Source organism: Macrosteles quadrilineatus, unplaced genomic scaffold, assembly GCF_028750875.1.
Source record: "Macrosteles quadrilineatus isolate MER2022 unplaced genomic scaffold, UCM_ALF_1.0 Scaffold_9__3_contigs__length_116548681, whole genome shotgun sequence".
NCBI lineage: Eukaryota > Metazoa > Arthropoda > Insecta > Hemiptera > Cicadellidae > Macrosteles > Macrosteles quadrilineatus.
This window is the reverse complement of record NW_026542602.1, coordinates 102,140,497-102,157,874: the sequence shown is the minus strand read 5'-3', so window position 1 is coordinate 102,157,874 and position 17,378 is coordinate 102,140,497.

Below are 17,378 nucleotides of genomic sequence, written 5' to 3'. Positions count from 1 at the left end.
TTAGGTGGGGGGAATTCTCTTATACTCTGAGTACGTGCAGGGTCGATAGACACTCCCTTGTGAGAGACGAGATGGCCAAGGAAAGAAATTTGTTGGTGGCAGAATTTAACCTTATCTGGGTTTACAGTGAGACCAGCATGTCGCAACCTCTTAAGGACCCCCTCCACTTGAGTCATATGTGAATCGAAATCTTCGCTGTAGACTAATAAATCATCCAAATAGTTGAAGACACATTTGAATTTCAAATCATGAAAAATGGAATCCAGGAGTCTAGTCAAGGTCTGTGCACCTACTGCTAAACCCATCGGCACTCTCGTAAATTGGTACAAGTTCCAGGGAACGCAAAAGCTAGTAATATGGCGACTTTCCTTGTCCAAGGGGATCTGATGATAAGCAGCATTAAGGTCAAAAATACTGAAATATTTAGCCTTGGAGAACCAATCAAAGGCGGAATGAAGATCAGGCAGAGGAGAAGATTCAATTTCAATGCAAGCATTCACCTTACGATAGTCTACAACAAAACGATGTTTACCTCCTGGTTTGGGGACTAGGAAAGCTGGACTAGAATAACTAGACGTAGAAGGCTCAATCACTCCCTGCTGTAACATCTCCTCAACCTTCTTCCTCAATACCTCCATCTTTGGGGGTGCGAATTTATATGGATGTGATCTAACTGATTTTGTGTCGGTTAATTTAACCTTATATTCTAATAAATTCGTTAGGCCTAGTTTTTCGGTGAGAACATCTGGGTATTTATCACAAAGTTGAGAAAATCGTCTCCGTTGATCTATTGGGAGATGGGCACATGGGTCTACCGGGTCCTTCTCCTCACACTCGACCTCCATGACCTTCAAAGCTACTCCTTTCGAGTCTACAAAAGGCACAATCCTCCTACGATGAAATGAAAAACGGCCCTCTGCCTTGGCCAAATCCAGAGTAAGACCAGTCCTCGAGATGAAATCTGCACCCAAAATACAATCCAGTGCCAAACCATCAGCCACCAGAAAACTCCACTCCCAAGAAAATCCTTCTATTTTGAATCTAAAGGTCGATAAGGATTTTATGATTAAGGGTTCACTGGAAGCAGTCCAACACCTTACTTCAGTAATTTCAGTTCGTCTAATTATTCGGCGTTCCTGCAATTTCTGGGCCAGCTCCTGAGATATAAGAGAACGGACAGACCCAGTGTCCAATAAGGCACGGAAGTGAAATTGTTTTGTGGAAATATTTACAAATGGAGAAACAGGCCTTTTGGCTGAAAACCCTTGGCTAGCAACTTGGGCCAGGACAGAAGTTTCCGGATTTTTGGATCTTGATTTTGGTTCAGTAATATGTTTTGACGTAGGCCTAATAGGAGTTTTTGATGTTTGGACTGTCTTCGGAGAGTATTTTTGTTGAAACTCTGGACTATATTTATTTACTAAGGGAGAAGCGCGGGACACTCCCCCCTTCATGGCCCGTTTTTTGGAATGAAATGAGCAGGCCTAGGACCAGGACAGTATCTACGAATATGACCTCGTTGACCACAGCCGTAACAAGTTACAGCACCTCCATATCTTCTCTGTGGTGGCATCTCCCTCTCACTAACAGCCATAACTCCTCCAATGCGCCTTCTAGGTTCTCGAGCTCTAAGCTCATCAGTGAACTCCATACTTCTTGACGTCACACATAATTTATCCAAATCGGCAAAAGAAGTCGGCCTCTCCGAAAATACTAATCTAGAGCGCTCCGTTGAGGTCATGGCACTCATTATCACCTCGATTTGATCCTTTTCTGTCAACCCTAAGCGAAGCAAGGTATGGGCATGTCTCACCGAGCTAACAAAACCTGCCAAGCTTTCGTTCTCCCCTTGTAGCCTATAGAATTTCTGTTGCTTCAACTGTTCTCTCAATCTCATGGGAAGAAAAGATTGCAATACTAACTCATGGAAAGCATCAAATTTGCCACTTGGATGCATATACTGGATTAATTTACCTAAGAGAGGCTCTCTACAGCAAGGATAGGCCAATTGTAATAAGGACTGGTCCGTCATTCCTGGAAAGTTTCTCAGTTGAATCAGACTACTAAGGAAATTAAGCAACACATTGACATCCAAGCCATCGGTAGCAGGGATCTGTTGTACCAATCCACTAAGCGGGTTAGGCAGCTTGTTGTAGTTAGGGGCGTTAATGGACGGGTTGCTTAAGCCAAAAGACGTTCCAGCTTGTGAAGTCAGCTGAGGTGTGGAGTCTTGAATTTGAGAAGCGTTGGTGGTTAAGACAGCCGACGGCTGCTCAACAGGTAGGCTAGGTTGGACAGTAGGAACTACACCGTCATCCAACTTCTGGACTCCTTGACTCAAAGAGCGGGATTCAAACTTGTTCACAATTTCATTGACTCTGAGAGTGGACGGTTCCGTAGTCATGGTTGCGTCGCTCATGCTAATTTCTTGTGAAGATTGACCGACAACTGGTTTTGACAACAAAGAGGTCTTAGAGATGGCTTCCTCGGACATACTCTCCATCCGCTTCAAGCCATCTAATAAATTGCCAACTCCGTTTGTTAGTGAGGAAATCTCGTCACTTTTAGCCGCTGAATTAGGATCTTGTCGCAGCGCAGTAACCCGACGATCAAGATGAAGCAGACGCTGAGTCACCCTTAGAGCTGCTCTACCATTGCCCTCCTTCAACTCTTCCACCATCGCCGAAAGTTCAAAGAACTTCTCCTTGCACACTCCCAGCTCAGTCTCCACATCCTCGACAAGTCCGTTCAATTCCACCTTATCTGTGTTTACTAACTTCCTCAACTGCTTTCTCATGTCAGCCACCAGTTTGGCTGGCACTTCACCTCTTTGCTCAACTTCCCACACTAACTCATCCTTTGACAAATAATCAGGGTTCACTTTTGCCATGTTGAAAATAACAAGAAGACAAATTTACAAACAACAACTAAGCTAATCTCGGGGCCTTCGAATTAATATAACCTTAAATACAATGTTGGGGCTCCCACCCACGATGAATCATAACACCAACCTAAGCTAACCTCTAAATATAACAAATGACCAAAAAAATATTACCTGAAAATGGACAATCAATGACATGAACAATAAACATATGAATCAATAAATAAACAACACTGATGAACAATAATAAACAATACACAATGCAACAACAATATTGATCTCCGCTCCCACACTGACAGGTTGCTCCGGCTTCCGCAACTAAACAGTCTCCCACCTGAAAATCCCCCTCCAGAAACTTTACGACTGCAATTGACAAGGAAATGAGCAACCACGCTCTGCTACCATATGTTACGCACTAGACCCTTAACCTAACCTAACCAGGTTCGGCCCATGGCTGCCCAACCGTCATAAGCAGTCACAAAGCTCCGGAGGTGATTAAACAACACAGAAATTGCAAAATACCATTTAATCTCAGTCAATGTATATATATATGAGTACAATTACAAATCATTACAAGTTACAACTAGCCTACTCAATATTTGTTGGTAAAAAATTAATATATTCAATTACCTACATAAAAATTACAGAATAATATTAAAAGGTTAGGCCTACAAAATAGGTGAAAAGTTCACCTTAAACAGTTGAACGATTGACGATCGAGCGTAAGTCGTGACATGATGAATTACAAAGTCAAAACGACAAGATTTCAAATAAAATGTTTAAGATTTATATCAGAACCTAACTTAGGCACTAGGGGCAAATTTAGAATGAAAGGCCGAATAAGTAAATTTAGAGACAAAGAAAAACCAATTGTGCCCACTAGGCCGGTCAAGAAAACTGAAATAAATTCTAACTAGGCTAGGCCGAGTATCAAAAATAATTACACTAAGTTTAAATTACAAAAAAAACTGCTGACACATTAAAGAATTAATTGAAAGGTGTTAAAAAAGCAGACATTGGATTATTGTGACAATTGAGGCTGGACCGAGGATGTCCCACACACTATTTAACAGTTTGACGAGTAGAACGGAACGTATCAAAATGGAGTTGAAATTTTTAATTTGGCTAGTAACTGAGTCCGTAATAGGCCAGAGTAATAATGGAACAACACCACCTGGCATAACTGTAGGATGGTAACAGTAGGTAGGCTTCCACCGATGACAACCTGCGATGTGGCGCAGCATGGATCACCAATAGGATAGACAGCCCAAACTCCGGCAGCAGAGTCCAAACTCCGGCAGCGCTGTCCAAACTCCGGCAGCACTGTCCAAACTCCGGCAGCAGTAGCTTCTTACATGGTCAGCAGGATGTGTGTGTGTGTGTGGTCCTCGGTCCTCTCTTCATGGCCTCGTCACAGGTCTCAAATCAGGCTGGTGTCAGTCATAGCCGGGAGCCCCAACATAATCAAAATTTACGAAGACATACTAGTAGCTCGTCCCTTTGATGAACTTGAAGACAACATATTAACTGAAACTGGCATTGGCATTGCCACAGATCAAAATCCTCAATACGAAGAAACCAAAAGTGGCGAGTAGTCAACGTAACCCAAGAAGAAGACTGGCCGTAGCCGACAACCCAAACGGCCCCACAAAACCGGAAATTGGCGAGAAAACTGGAACGTTGGAACGTTGCGAGAACCTTCTAGAAGCTCAACGGCCTACGAATGAAACGGAGTCATACCTAGGTCCACCGCGGTCAATCTCCCCCGCGCTAGTTTCCGCAAGGTCTGCGGCCGGCAGAGCATGAGACCAACAATCCCTCCCACTTGCCTCTGAGTCGCACAGTTTGGTTTGGCCGACCTAACCAAACGGTGCGGCGGACAACTGGAGACTACTTCACCCGTAACTACGCCTGCAAAATGTAGGATACTTTACCAAAACACTGCTGTATTGCGGGCTGACTAATGAGACCGTTTTCTGTAAAGTAGTAATTGTACAAATTACCGTACACTTGCTTGGCTACGAAAAATAATTATTCAATTATCATATCTATTCCACGATTAATAATGGTTTTGAAATCCATACACCACTGTACTCACTAATATTAATGGTACAGATTAAGCACATAACATTAGAATGATAATTTACTTTAAACACAAATGCAAATTGTTAACGACAACATCTATATAAAGCCAAAAGTACCCATGAACTTTTGAGAAAACTACAAGTCACACCCCCAAATCATATACTTAAAATGTTCGTCATGACGAGAAACCTTGCGCAAAATTATCCATTATTTCATAAATTGCCCTATAAGGTCGTAATTGCTTTCCAAAGGGAACTTTCCATTTACCTAATGTTCAAAATACCTCAGCTGTTATTATTTGTTCGTATTACCATTACTGTATTCTGTTTTGTTTATTTTATCTTAACTTAACCAATCAATAGTTTTATTAATACTAATGTAGTAAAACGGGGTGGAGCAGCCCGTGGGTAATAGCTAGTTTAATTAAGGACAAATCAATCAAATAACAATAAGCCGTTTAATTATTAACACAAAAGGTTTCGTATGATTAGATTATGCATACTGATAAACCCACCTATGGCCATCTATAATAATATTTGGAGTTTCTTTTCCGAGTCGGGTTAGCTCTTCTACTCGACCGATTTTCATAATTTTGGCCTCAAACTAAAGGTATGGACGCACTATAGATTTGCAATCAAGAATCGGCATTCATTTTTATTTACGAATATTTCGAGTTATGCACAAAATGTGTGCCTGTACATTTCTTATGGGAGTTAAATTAGTTTTTTTTTTTTCAAGTTCGTTTGGCTCTTCTGCCCATCCCATTTTCTTAATTTTGGTCTTAAAATAAAGTTATGCAAGCAAATATTTGTGATCAAACATAATCATTAATTTTTCTAATGTATTACCCAACGAACAAATTTAATTTTTTTTTACTTCAATTAAAAATGTATTTCAGCAGCTCTAACTAAATTACCCTATATGTTTTGGTCTAAAAACCTTTAGTGAAATACCAGCTTTCATTTGAGCTATTAATTATTAAGATTCCGATCTAAATAATCGTACCTAAAGCACTGTTTTAATCAGTTAACTTCAAGATACTGTATCGCTCAATCAGAAAACATAAATTTGATTATATCTTGGATGTGGAATTTAGTTTGTGGTATTTTTACTCAATTCAAATTACGTTATTCTATTTGTTTTGACCTAAGAACCTTCAGTGAAATACCAGCTTCCATTTGATTTATTGATTATTAAGATCGGACGTACCTAAAGGACACAGCTAAATCACGAACAACACAAATTGTTCAAAAAATAGAGTTATTTATCATCGATTTATAGTCAAACGATCTTGCTTGCAACCTCAACAGTAACTGTCGACTTTGACGGTTTTAATCTAGTCAATCTTTACAAAATCAAACTTTCATAATTATTTGCAAATCTACACAAATTAGGCTTACCAATTACCTATTAATTAATAAAATCGGTTCATCATAACTGTAGATTTAATTGTACAAAGTTTAACAACAACATCTTTCATTCAGTATTTTCTCACCACTTCACTTCACAATTTAACCACTTCACTTCACTTGTAAGAATTTAAAAGTCGAACAGACTTAAACGTAAAGAATTCTGCTTCTTTTTTTATCTTAATTCAACATCGAGGTCGCAAAACTATAAATTGGGAGGTTGCTTAACGTTTTTGAAAATAGAGTAACTTTTAAATGGTGAGGAAATCGACCAAAGTGGACGGTGATATTCTTGATAGAGAATAACATTTCCTACAAATTACTATCATGTATTTCCTGAAAATACTCAATAAAGACAGTCTAAAGTTGGCTACAAATATAAACTTGGAAAAAAGGCGTTTTAAATGTATTATTGTTTATTTTCATTTTTTCTCCTCAAAAAGTAATTAAATCACACTTTCATAACTATTTGCAAATCTACACGAATTAGGCTTTCCAACGATTAAGTAACAAAATCAGTCCGGCAGGAATTTTAAATTTTATGATTTTCAAATAGATTTGTTTTTCTAACAAAATATATGGATGAAGTATAATTTAAAACATGCTATGTAAATTAATTAATGGTATGTTTCGGGAATACAGTAGTTTTATTTTAAAACGAGCTGTTGGCCCGTCCTACGTACGGGAATCGAGCAGTCCATTAAAATTGTATATAGTTATATCAATATGTCTATTCCTAATTCAAGCTTAGTTTAAGCAGTTCAAAGTTTATTGTAAAGAAAAAGCTACCAAGATTAATTAAAACTTCTGGTCGTTGTTACTTTCCCAACCTGTCCTCAAACATTCGGGTGGTAAAACAATTTTCATAAGCTTTCTTTTGAAGTCTCGTGAGCTTCGATTCGTATAAAGCAATGGTTATAGAATCTTACTTAATTTCTATAATCAATGACAAAATCACAGAGTAAATAAACTAACCTCATAGTTCTTAGAATATTTGTATATTCAACCAGCTGTTAGTTATAACAAATTATATTGCACTAAAACAAACTAAAGATTTTATAGACTGTTGAAAAAATAAATTAGAACATCTATTATTTTAATTTTACTTTGTATATTTAAATTATCTCTCGTCCTCTAACCGAATAAATAAACGTATCAATTATTAAAGCATTACACATAGTATAGAAAGTCAACCCTACGTATGTCATTTCATTTTCATCCAAATGCTGAATTTGTGTCGAAAACGCTGATTGTTTACAGCTGTTACGTTAAGCAAATTGTATTATACCAAAACCTAGAGTAGAATGTTAGCGTCGGCTGCTAGACTTTTTAAAATTTGAAACTTAATTAAAAAAAAACTGAAACCCTAAACTAAAATTGTGGCTTCGACATTCCCCAGTTCCCAAAATTGAATTCTTTCAATTCTTTCTTTCAACGCAAAAATGATGAAAATCCGTCAAGTGGTTGATTCAGAATCGTGAAATAAAAAAAAACCTGTTACGTTTTAATATATACAAGCTGCTATACCCTTGCTTTGCAAAGGGAAGAAAATGTGACCTAGAGAGCTATTAAAGTGGTGCTGATGTGTGTTTTAAAATACAGCAACTCTATGATTTAGTTTGAAAATAAAACTGATTTAAAAAGCGTAAACCTACTTACTTTCAAACCCCTACTTTACTTTTGATGTTAATAGATCCCTAAAAATATGACAACATACCTCAGTGTTGTAATAGCATCAATTATTGCTTCATATAGATGCTTAATGAATGACATGTTTTACCATTTTCTTCAATTTTAGTCCAGCCTCTTCATATGAATTAAAAAATGAAACTTTGAGCAATACTTTACAAAACACAAAACGTATACAACCTCACTTTAAAACCAAACATAACCCTCCTCAATCTACATAAAGCAAAACAAACATCTTATTCGAGTAAATAAACAAATACCAGTTCATTGTACTGACCAGCTGTTTCATTAGCAAAATTAAATTAAATCATTTAAACGTTGGAAGGATGCCAGGCGTAGCCCTTGGAAATCAGCCTGTGGGGCAGAGCCCTTAAGAAATTCGTCCATATCAATACTTTTCGGCATATCTACACACTCTAAGCTTCATTTTGATGTGCCATATGCCTATATTTTTATTTGGTAAATGGCCTTAACCGTTTACATAAAATTTGATTGTATCACTTTAATAATATAATAGATGATAACGTACACATTTTTGTAATATTCCTGGAATTAGTTTGGATTTTTATTACTCGATACTTAAATTATATAAATAGCCAAAGGCAAGACAACGTCTGCCGGCTTCAGCTAATTTTTTGATAATCCTATCTCCTCTCTGGCATTATTTAATTCGAAAATGATCACATTGCATTATAAAGTGATTTCATACGTTGTAGGCCCACTTATTATGTCTTACAGTATACCCCTTCAATCACGGTTAAAAGATTAAATACACCTATAAAGAGTTATTAAATTGTGAGTGAAAATAGAATGATAAGTATTTGTTATTTAATTAGAAGAAGATTTACCTAAAAATGGGGCCCATTGGCTTCCTTATGGGACAAGAATATAAGTGACCCAATGTTCCCAGTGTCAATAAGCAAACTTTTTTTAATTAAAAGAAAACTGCTTTTCGTGGTGGGCCCTCCATAATAGTAGGCTATTTTTAGGACGCATTCATCCCTTAGCCACCTTCCTAAGATAAATAAATTATTACATATGAGATTATGAATTTCAAAATGGAAAAGAGTGTTTCTTCAGCGTGTAGATTCTTAATATAATAATAATACGACATATTATAATAATGAATAATATGACAGATTAAAGTGTTTTCCGTACGTAAATGTGAGTGAGTGTATGTATAATTGAAATAACATAAATGAGTGAAAATTTAAAAACGTACGTTTTCAGGAAAAGCACTTTGCAAATTTTTTTCCACTTTTTTCAAAACGTTTATTATTTTTTTTATTTCATTAACATTTGAAGTTTCATAAAATGTCCATGGTAACGCAATATCTTTGGTAGTTTCTTTTTAAAAGAGCATCTTTAGTGGAAAAACACAAAATCCTGTCACGACCATAACGGACGTTTAAATGAATATTAAAAATAGTTAATATTATTTTTATAACTATGTTTTGCTATAAACTAATTTACTTTTATGGCCATTATACAATAAAAAGGTCACTGAGCTTTTCGTATATTTGGTCTTTCTAGAAAAAAATAAAAAAACTCAAAAAATTGAAAAAAGCCAATAAAATCTTTTTAAGTTTGTATAACTCCGAAAAAACTTACCTGAGACCCGAAAAATCGTTATGTTTGTATAGAGGTGTGCTTCTTTTGTGTATAAAACATTGAAATATGACGATATTTTAACTTTTGAAATTTTTATGATAGAAATCATAAACGTGATGGTCAGGGACAAGCGGTACGGTCGTGAATTGTCTGGAATAATCTAAATCTTTCTAAACAATCCTTCAATTATCCTGTTAGTTATAATAAAAATATGTGTTTCAATTGAACTAAACTGTTCAATTTACAATTATATTAAAGTTATTGTCACGACCAAACACACTATAATCCATAAGGCTGGATTGGTCGTGAAAAAACCCGCGATGGTCGTGAAACTTTGGTCGTGAAATTACGTGTTATTTGGCTCTGTTCTGGCGGTAGCCCTGCACCTCATGTTCGAGGATACAAAGTGGACTTCTAGGTTAATCTAGCAATTTAAATATCTTATAAACAAAAATTAACACCATGTCTACTTCATCGAATGACTACGTACGGTCATGGACACACCAAAATTACAAAAAACACTATCTTTCCTTTATTAATCTTGTAATTCCTCCTTTCAACTCGAAACGACCGGCACTGCAATCCTGACGTACACCCCGAACAACTCTCTAAAACCAACTGACTCCATCGACGCCAGGCTTGCCACTGTCGTGCTCCAAAGTTATAAATTTTCCCCAAATGGTCGTGACGCCAAATCGAGGGACAGACTTATTTTGTCATGGTAGTCAGTTTGTAATGACAATAAAATTATAATATGCTCCTTTTTTGTAAGTTTAATAACCATTGATGACATAAAAATATGGCTTTAAATATTTCGGCATGAATAATTAGTCTAAAAACAGCGTGAAAGTTGGAAAATGTACCCTAGGGACACGTCATGGTCGTGAATTTCGAGACTTTAAAAATACGAAAAAAATACCTAGAACCTATTTAAAACCAAATAAATGTGTGTAACATGTTGCCCCCGTCCCAAAAAATATTAAAACACATAATAATAAACTACAAATCCAGTATCTACGAAGTAAAAGGCCAGGGACATGAAAACGTACGTTTTTAAATTTTCACTCAAATGATGAAAGCAGCCAGATTGGGTAAAATAAAATATGTAAAAACAACAATTCATTTAATTTAAATAACAACCACTAATTATTCGGTCCACAATGGAATGACATGCCGGGCTCGTTATCGGTACTCTTACTTGAGTACCATCTCCATTAATAGAGAATAACTGTTGAGAGACAAATGCCCTCAAACACCAAACACCTACTACAAAACACGGGGTGGCCACAGGGGGTGCAAAGCCTCGTGGGCTGCATAACACCGCAGAAGCGGAGCGGCGCGGCGGTTCGATGACCAGAGGGTCCAGTTTTGCGAGCAAGAGAACAAAGAGTTTGCGTTCCTTGAAACCCAAACAAAGACTGTTGTGTTGGGGTGCGAGCTTTCTCTCGGCGGCAGGTAGCTACAGCCGCGACAAGGGTCGCTGCAGTTGTAGCTAAATAATATCATCGACGCATTGACGGTGGTGGATAGTTATTGTTAAAATAAAAATGAATTATAATAATTATCATAGTTCAATGTCCTAATTAAGAGCTTAATTTTACGCAAAACCCTTATATCAGACAAATGTGCTTTATGGACAGATTTCACGTTTAAGTCCCTACCACGTGCAACACTTGGTTTTTTAGCAAATTTCCCTATAGGAAATCAATAGTTTCTTAGCAAACGTATTGACTGTTTACAATTAACATATGTTCTTCTTCTCACTTTTAGTTTCTGCCAACAGTGGTTGGAATTTCATAACAGTGTTTGTTTCCCATGTTAATCTTATGGAGAAATACGAAACTTTAAAGGACCTCTGGGCCTCACTCTCTAATTATTTCCCTAAGCAGAAAGTTTCCTGCACAACTTCACGTTACGCTCCAAATAATACCAAAATGATACCAAAAACATGCCAATCGGTTCAGTAGTTTTGGAGGAGTAATTGTCACAAAAAACCTGCTTGCGTATTAAATAAGTAATAGATATACTGTTATAGTGTCCCTGTTGCTGTTTTCTTTTTAGTATATCAATTCATCCAGGCTCTCTCTTTTTTTTCTATTGTAATATTTGCGCCAACCTAAATTCAAATCTTTATAATTAATACGCTACAATCGCTACATGAAACTTTGTCGGTTGAACTCCTCCGCCATTTCTTAACCGATTTTATACATTGACGTCTCAATGGAAAGAGCGTGTCGAGTAGATTTGCAAACTGTCCTTACATTTATGAAAAAGTCACTTAAGCTCTGCCCCAGTGGCTTTAAAGGTTCCCATGTTTTCCTTATGAAGAACATAATTAATTGTTTACATTTTGATCAGCTGTATAATTTAATTGCTGTTATTTATCTTTCCATTCAACGAAACTCATTGGGTTCATTTACTGATTTTGGTTGAATAGAAATGAAATAAATGTACTACTTTCATTTACAATTTAAATAATCGAGAAAGCCGAAAGCCTTGGCAATTTGATATATTTTACCTCCTATATAATGAAGAACACCTACAGTATGAATATTCCCACAAAAAATGAACAAGGATGTTAGTCGAAGTGTTACTATTTTGTAGGAAACACGGACTTAACTTTATGATTATTGGCAAAGGAAAACACTCTAAGGCTGAATTAAACTGTTACGGCAAGGAAATTAAATATATGTCTTATTAAAAGTCAAGAGATTTTAAAATAATATGACTACATCCAAAAAACTGTAATAAAACTTTCATTGAAGGATTTGCATTGTTCACATTTAAGGGAAACAAAAAAACCATCTGAACAATATTAGGCCTTTCAATTCTGCATTTTTTCAGGTAAATTTATCCATTGAGTATCTATAAGTATAAAAGAGGATGTTTGTATATATATTTGGCAGTGATAAACTCAGACACCGCTGAACCGATTGCCACGAAACTTGGTACATACATGTAGAATTTCATGGAATAGGTTTATACACCATTAATTTCGTGATCCGTCCTCTGGGCTCCGCCTCAGCGGCTCTGGAGTTTCCCATGTTAACCTTATGAGAAATGGAATTAATGAATCTTAACAGCTGTTTCAATTAAACAAGTTGGTTCTGTTCTATGATGTTCAATAGCATTAAAGTTGCAAGGATTACCAACAGGGTGCAGCACTATTATTTATTTTACATTTATGACAACAGCTAATTTGCAACCAAAAGGTGAGTGAGCGTAGCAAACGAACTTCAACCTGGAGGCGAGTTAGCGTAGCGAACGAGCTAACCTGAAGACAAGTGAGCGCAGCGAACGAGCTCCAACCTAAAGGTGAGTGAGCGCAGCGAACGAGCTCCAACCTAAAGGTGAGTGAGCGTAGCGAACGAACTTCAACCAGGACGTGATTGAGCCATGCAAACGAGATCATCTTGAAAATTAAGAAGTTAAACGGGGCAAAGCCCGCGGGTTACAGCTAGTACACGTATATAATTGAATATACGTGTCCTCAATTATATAACATACGTTATAACAGTAACTAGACAAATTATTGCCAATTGAAGCAAATACAATTGTGATAGAGAGGTTATGCAGAAAATCAGGCAGTTCTTAAGTAATGTAAACAAAATGTTATCGTTGTAAAAAAATTACAGAAATTTGTAAACGTACTGGCAACAATGTAGTCCAGGACCTGACTAGGGTTCTGTGTGCATGTCGTGTATAGTGAATTTTACTTTTGCATTTCAATATAGGTGTCTTAGGAAGTGTTTTCCACTCGGGTGTCAAGTTCGCACCTGGTACGTTTTCGAGCTATGACGTCATCAAGATGGCGGCTCAGCAATTTTTGAATGCGTATATTTCGCGAACCGTTTAATGGATCAGGATGATTTATTTTTTGTTTGAAAGATATTTTTACACCCTATCTTTCTTGTATTTACACTTTTGTTGTAAACTTAATATTTATCTCACTATATTAAAAAACGTGTTTTTTATTATTATTATATTTATTGTTTTGCTTATAACTTCTTAACCGCTGATAAAATCAAATACCACCCATTGCAAAAGTTGCAGATGATTCTATACCCTTTCCAATGATACCAAACAATATGTGATTAGACCTAAAGATAAAGCAAAGAGATTGAATAAATCGTAAACGAACACTGAAAGTGGTGTACGTTCCGGGAAAGATTTAGTCCTGGACATGACTAGAATTCTGTGTGCATGTCGTGTATAGAGAATTTTGCTTTTGCATTTCAATATAGGTGTCTTAGGAAGTGTTTTCCACTCGGGTGTCAAGTTCGCACCTGGTACGTTTTCGAGCTATGACGTCATCAAAATGGCGGCCATTGATTTTTTTAAATCGTATATTTCGCAAACTATTTGTCGGATCGGAATGAATGTTTTTTTGTTTGAAAGATAATTTTAAATGCTACCTGTTTTACATTTACACATTTGTTGTATGTTTAGTACATTCTTCGTAATTTTGCAAAAACCTGTATTTTTAAATATTTTTGAGTTATTTTTGTTTGTAACGTTTTATTGATACAATTTATCAAAAACCACCAATGAAAAAAGTTGTAGAACATTTAAAAATCTTTACAAAAATACCAAATTCGATATGTTTTACTCAAAAAAACGCCTATTAGTCCGGCCTCTAGGGCAGTTCGCAAGTCTTATAAAAACAGTTTCGCCATTCAATGTTGATGTACGTGTCTAAATAAGGGTTTTCAACTCGGGTGTCACGTCTGCACCCACTGCAGTTTCCGGTTATGACGTCATTAAAATGGCGGAAAGGGCTATATTAAAAATAACGATATTTTACATACCATGTATTGGATCGGAATGAACTTTTTTTTGTTTGAAAGATAAGTTTACATGCTATCTTTCTTACATTTGCACTTTTGTTTTATGTTTAGTACATTTTTCGTAATTTTGCAAAAACCTATATTTTTAAACATTTTTGTGTTATTTTTGTCGATAACGTTTTATTGATACAATATATCAGAAATAACTTATAGACAAAGTTGTAGCACGTTAAAAGAGCTTTACAAAAATACCAAATTCGATATGCTTTACTCAAAAGATCACGTCAAGAAACTAGAAAATCGTACAAAACAACCTAATTTTGCGCAAAAACGCATATAAATCTCAATCCATGCAAATGGAAATTCGCTTAGTCGAAAGGATTGCTGCACCGGGGGTATTTATATAGTGGAAACATTCCTATGGACTAATTACATTGATTTGTTGTGCTTTTATTTGCATAAAAGAGGGTAATGGTCTTATTTTAAGTAAAATAGCTGGTGAAATCGTAACATGTAGCAATTTTTAAGACATCATAACCGGAAACTGCAGTGGGTCCAGACGTGACTCCCGAGTTAAAAACACTTCTTTAGACACATACATCAACATTGAATGGTAAAACTGTCTATATATGACTCGAACACAGCCATCGATGTCGGATTTATATGCGTTTTTGCGCAAAATTAGGTTGTTTTGTACGATTTTCTAGTTTCTTGACGTGATCTTTTGAGTAAAGAATATCGAATTTGGTATTTTTGTAAAGCTATTTTAACGTGCTACAACTTTGTCTATAAGTTATTTCTGATATATTGTATCAATAAAACGTTATCGACAAAAATAACACAAAAATGTTTAAAAATATAGGTTTTTGCAAAATTACGAAAAATGTACTAAACATAAAACAAAAGTGCAAACGTAAGAAAGATAGCATGTAAACTTATCTTTCAAACAAAAAAAAGTTCATTCCGATCCAATACATGGTATGTAAAATATCGTTATTTTTAATATAGCCCTTTCCGCCATTTTAATGACGTCATAACCGGAAACTGCAGTGGGTGCAGACGTGACACCCGAGTTGAAAACACTTATTTAGACACGTACATCAACATTGAATGGCGAAACTGTCTTTAAAAGACTTGCGAACTGCCCTAGATGCCGGACTAATAGGCGTTTTTGCGCCAAAATTGGTGTTTTTATGAGATTTATCTAGTTTCTTGACGTAATCTTTTGAGTAAAACATATCGAATTTGGTATTTTTGTAAAGATTTTTAAATGTTCTACAACTTTTTTCATTGGTGGTTTTTTATAAATTGTATCAATAAAACGTTACAAACAAAAATAACTCAAAAATATTTAAAAATACAGGTTTTTGCAAAATTACGAAGAATGTACTAAACATACAACAAATGTGTAAATGTAAAACAGGTAGCATTTAAAATTATCTTTCAAACAAAAAAACATTCATTCCGATCCGACAAATAGTTTGCGAAATATACAATTTAAAAAATCAATGGCCGCGATTTTGATGACGTCATAGCTCGAAAACGTACCAGGTGCGAACTTGACACCCGAGTGGAAAACACTTCCTAAGACACCTATATTGAAATGCAAAAGTAAAATTCACTATACAAGACATGCACACAGAACCCTAGTCAGGTCCTGGACTAATGGGTAGTACCATGCAGACTACATTATCATTGACGAAGATCAACATGGACAACCTAATGCGGCTATAAGTGGGAAATATTTGTAGAATACACTAAAAAACTAGATCAGCTTTTGAAAAATGATAAAATATTTACAAGAAATGTTGATTATATGGAACTGTTAGGTACGTGATCTATGAGTTGAGTGTTTTAAACTCATCGGAAATTATGACTTTTATTAGGTTTTAAATAAGTTATTTGTTTTTAAACAACTACCGTACTTTACTTCTTCGCAATTGCTCGATTTCGAGCAACATGTACACTTGTAGTAAAAGTTTCATTTCAACCAAGTGTTTGTAGCAAACTGTTAAACTGTCAAACTTCCATTACCATCCAAACTATCCATTATTTCGTAAATTGCCCTTTAAGGTCGTAATTCATTTCTAAAGCGAACTTTCCATATACTTAATTTTAAAAATACCTTAGCAGTACTTATTTGTTTGTTATTCTTTCAATTTATTTCCTTATTAAAATAAGTGTGATTTTTTGTATTAGGTACTGTATTCTGTGTTAAAACATGTAGCACATGAAATGGTTGATATCACCCCATTTTTCAGGATTCTCTACGGAGAAAATTCGTTTGAGTAGGTTGGTGTATGTCTTAAATCAAAGAAATAAAATGACTCGACTTAAATTACCTAACACAGGTTATCAGTAAGGCATATAAGGTTTTCTTAAGTTCTCGATTCTGGAAACACTTTGTTGCAGCATGTTACCTCGAATTGAAGCAGATCGTTTAGCATTCATTAGAAGTCATCAGTTAAAACTGAGAGCAGAAATACCGGTAATGTAAGTGAGCATTGACGACGCAAATAGAGATATTTAAAATCAGTTTCTAATAAGTTTTCAAACAACTCTAAGATGTAACTAAAACTATTCGAATTTAAGCTTAATGTTTTTCTTGGCGTTATGTTTCATACTATGCGGCTCATTGAGCCTCACGGGTTCTCTAGTAAACTATACAATAATTGAAAATATGATGTCATTTTGAAAAATTTTACAAAACTACAACATAGCAGCGCATAAATAAAATATTATTAAAAGCAACAAAGATTAACAATCCATTGATTAAATGAATGAAAAAGGCGTTCCTATCATCCCACAATACGGCGGAGTTTGCAAAAGGTATACTAGTTTTTGCAGGCGTTGTTTCGTATGGTACTCAGCCATACATATACAATAAAGTGCCGGCTATGCTTTATTTTTACATTG